This window comes from Equus caballus, unplaced genomic scaffold (assembly GCF_041296265.1).
Source record: "Equus caballus isolate H_3958 breed thoroughbred unplaced genomic scaffold, TB-T2T haplotype2-0000437, whole genome shotgun sequence".
Lineage (NCBI taxonomy): Eukaryota > Metazoa > Chordata > Mammalia > Perissodactyla > Equidae > Equus > Equus caballus.
The window spans coordinates 3,473,741-3,478,348 of NW_027222394.1; the positions used below are offsets into that span (position 1 = coordinate 3,473,741).

General features: G+C 34.0%; 1 pseudogene; it reads right to left on the minus strand.

Annotated features, from left to right (window-relative positions):
• Window positions 1-2,715: 2,715 nt before the first annotated feature.
• Window positions 2,716-3,669, minus strand: LOC138922955 (olfactory receptor 1165-like; annotated as a pseudogene).
• Window positions 3,670-4,608: the final 939 nt, after the last annotated feature.

Genomic DNA, 4,608 nt, shown 5'->3' on the forward strand with positions numbered 1-4,608 from the left:
TTAGCTCAGGGCTAATCTTCCTCAAAAAAAAAAAATTCTTAGAGCACAAGAGATGCTTAGGCTTCAGAAGTATGCCATAAAAGAACAAAATAAATCCTGAAGTGTCTTGAAAATGTAAAGGGCCAAGGAAAACCAGGATCTGCCCACAGAGAAGGAAAATATGATAGGAAGTTCTGGAACGGATATCAAGACTTATTTCAAAGCTATAATAATTAAAAATATGTGGTAATGGTGAATACTGAATTCAAATGCAATAAAGAGTCATGAAGTTGACTAAGGTAGATTGAATGATTGCATCCAATTAGTCACCATCTCCTTGTATCATAAATCTTCCATTGTCCATTATTGGTGGGGTATGTTTCTTCACCTTTGGATTATGAGTCCAATCCTGCGACATATTCAAAGAGATGTTGGAAGAAGAGAAAGTGTGGGAGTTCCAAGCCGAGGTTCTAAGAGACCTTGAAAACTTTCACTTCATCTACTGTTTTACTGACATTTCCATGAGACAGGAAGTGGCTAGTCTAAAGATATGAAAGACATGTGGAGCAATTATGCTCACAGAAGTCCGCTGTGAAACAAAACCTTCCTAGTCTCAGCCTGAAGCAGAGCTACCTCAGGTGACCTGCAGATCTTTGAAAATAAATAATTGTACTTTTAATCCATTGAGTGTTGGATGGTCTTTTCAAGAGTCATTGTGGCAATGGTTAGCAGGTACGCTGATAAACAAGCATATGGAAATTTTGTTTATGATAAGATTGGAATTGCAGAGCAATAAAGAGAGAATGCATTGTTTTCGGTAAATCATGTAGGAAAATGATATAGTCATATGGGTAAAAATGGAGTAGTACCATGAGTGTTATTGACTGACTACAGCTCTGATTTGCTGTATTTGACTAAGTTTTGCTCCATTCCCAGGTTTTATCATTCCAAGAGCCATGTTGAAGGAACACTCACTATTTGTGGTATGCTTTTCCCCAGGTTGAGTTCATAAGCTCAAGAAGGAAAGATTGAAATCATTCAGAGGCATTTGAAGCTTCTTCTATGACGTAACTTAACACATTCACTCACCTCCCACTGTCCCAAGCAAGTCACATGCGAACTATTCTCTCCCTGCCTACAGAGAAGCAAGATAAAATGAAGAGAGAGCAGATAATGTTGAACAAATAAAAGAATCTATCATACATCCAAACCTCACACCATCCACAAAAATGAAATTGAGGTGACTCAAGAGTAAAATATGAAGAACAACATACCCTTTTTGAATATAATGTAGACAAATGTCTTCCTCACCTCCTAAACAATTACAAAAACATTACAAAAGTAAAACATTTGACTAGGTTAAAACTCAAATTGCACTTTATCAAAAGACATTAAGTGAGTGAAACATAAAGCCAAAGGTGAAAATATTTTCAAGGAATATAACTAACAAAGGGATTATATTCATAATGTGAGAGATTTTTTAAAACAAATAAGAATAGAGACAAATAATTTAGAAGGACATTGGTAATATGCTATACAAAGGCACTTTTCAAAATCCAAAACATATTAAAATGCGCCTAACCTCAGTAATCATAAATATTCAAATTAAACTATAAATTAAGTATTCTGTATCAAGTAAATGGGTAAAAATCATAACATCTAATAATACTGAATACTGGTGAGGAAGTGAGTCATAACTTTAGAACTTTCAAACATTGCTTTTAGGAGTCTAAACTGATACAATCATTCTTAAAAATTGAGACCATAATTAATGCCTAATACTTCTACAAATAAAATCCATTCTAAGGAGTACTAAGATTCAGTGTAACGGTATATATACCCAAAATGAAACATCCCAAATGTCCTTCATAATAGACTGTATTAAAGAAAAAATCTGAAATATTTCTATTATAAAACATTAAAAAGAACAAAAATTGATAAAAACTATAAATACATGCAGCAACACAAATGATTTACAAAGACGATGTTCATTTTTAGAAGTCAGACATATGGAATACATAATGCATGATTTCATTTATATAAAGTTTGCAAAGAAATTAATTTATGTTTTTTACAGGCATAGTTAGGTATTGAATCTACATAGAAAAGCAATGAAAATAAGACAGAAATAAATTGAACTTTTTCTTAGCATTCAGGGTTAATTTCAACACCTTTCATTGAACTATATTAGACTGATACTCAAAAAATAAGTGATTAATATAGAGAGTTATTAACATTTTCAGCATCCCCTAGCTTAAAGTCAGATAATATATCTCATAATGCAAACTCCCAGGTCCTCATTTTACCTGAAATGAAATAAAGTTTCGAGGGAAATAAAAAGTGTTTTATAGAACTTTCTGAGTGGACTGATTATGAGAACTTGAGAGCAGATCCAGAACACACAGTTATCATCTGTGGTTTTTAGCACTTTTATAAGGCAAAGTTTAAACTATAATTAATGAGTCTCTAAATATATATCCCTTATTCATCACCCTGAATTCCATAGTGTCTAACTGGGAGTTTTTGAAATATGGTCCTTTCTGAAACCAGTAGAGATGCAGTGTGTCAGAATAGATTATTTCTATATTAATCCAGAGCATCTTGACCACTGAAAAACATGGAAAGTACAATATTTAATTGATTTAAAGCATAATTATATATTTACTTAAAGGTAACCTAGCATCAATAATATATATGAAAAATTACTGGACATAAGTAGGACATAAATATATATATTTATTTGAAATATATTGAGTGAGAAAGCAGTTTGGAGTTGATTAAACTCCTGACAACCTCTTTCACATTGTTGTTCCTAAAGCTGTATATAAAGGAGTTCAGTGTAGGGACCATGATGGTAAGAAACACAGTGGCCACTTTGACAAGGAACCATGAGCTTTTGGAGATGGGCACACTGTAGAGAAGAAGGATGATTCCATGGAAAATGGTGATGGCAGTCAGGTGGGAAGTAAAGACGGAGAAGGTTACTTGGAGTCCACCCATAGAAGGCATCTTGATGATTGCGACAACTAGGACCACGTAGAAGGAGAGGATAATCAGGAGGCTACAAGCCTCAGTGAACGTAGAAATGACTAAACATGTCTTCTCACTGCAGAAGGGGTCAGAAGAGGATAAATAGAGATGGCAGAATACTCACAGCCAAACTGATTGATGATGTTAGAGCCACAGAAAGATAGTTCCGGAAGAGAATATGTGAATATCAAGGAACATATTCCACCACATATGTAGCTTCCCATTATGGGGAGAGTACAGAGTTTATGAGACATAGCAACTGTGTAGAGAAGGAGGTTACAAAGTCATGAACTGGTCATAGGTCATCACTGCTAACATGAACATTTCTGTTATTACAAACGCACAAAGAAAAATTGTACTGTGCATCTCTTGAAGGAGATAATTCTGCCTCCCACAACCAAGATTTCTAGCAATTTGATTGTAAGCACATTGGAATAACAAATATACAAAAATTATAGATGGCTGAGGAAAAATTATATGTGTGTATGGAGTTTGGGATTGATCCTTATGACAACAATTATGCCCAGGTTCCCTACCACAGTGACTGTATAGATGGTCAAGAAAACCAGGAAGAGGGGTTCCCTGGAGGTGTGGGTATTCTGAGAAGCCCAGGAGGATGAATGTGTTCACAGAACTCTGATTTCCCTCATCCAGTAACATGGCTTTTGACTATAAATAAATAAATAAGAAAACTGAGCAGCAGAACTTGAGAAGGTGGGGTAAGAGGAACTCGGGACAGCTCACTGTGAACTACTTAACACAATGTGGTCAGTGTGCACTCTCGAGTGTTCTGCTCAACATTGGAGTCTTACTTGACAACTCACTGACTTTTTGATTGTAAGCAATTAGCTTTATCCTTCAGTACTTTAGTTTCCTCATTTGGAAAACAAGAAAAACTAATAATTGTCAATAGTATTACTATATAAATGATTCATAAATGCATGTGATACTTAGAGCATTGAATACCCCATGATAAAATATAATCATATGAGAACAAAGGAGACATAAAGTGAAATCAGAAAAAAGTTGAGCAGATCGTTGTAGTCATATAATCACAGCAGAAGTGGCCTTGGGAAGATTAAACACCATACAAATAGAAATACAAAAGAGTAAATTTCTTTGGGGAAAATGTATCATCAGACATTCAAAATTCTTTATTGGTATGTTAATATTTACCTATTCAACATATATCTTATTATCAAGGACACATAAAACATCTACTTAAGAAGATCTTTAAGAGGTCTGGTCAAAAATTCCACTGATAACTATGTTCTCTCAATAACATATCCACCAAATGGCACTTTACAAGGCTCAAAATGCTCAATGGTTTTGAAATGTCTTTTGAGGAAGTGTTTTGGAGATATTCTTGAAAGTTTCATGCTGACTATCTTCTGTTGGTAGTACATATTGTATTAAAATGGAAAAAAAAATCCTGCTTATTTATCAGTGATTATAAAACAAAAAAAAATCTTACTAAAAACAGAAATATCTCTTGCAAAATAACCAAAATCTTTTCCACGCTTAGGTGTGGTGGTCAATGAGGAATGAATAAAGTTTGTAAGATTCAAAAATATAAATATTTTACTTCTATAAACCAAC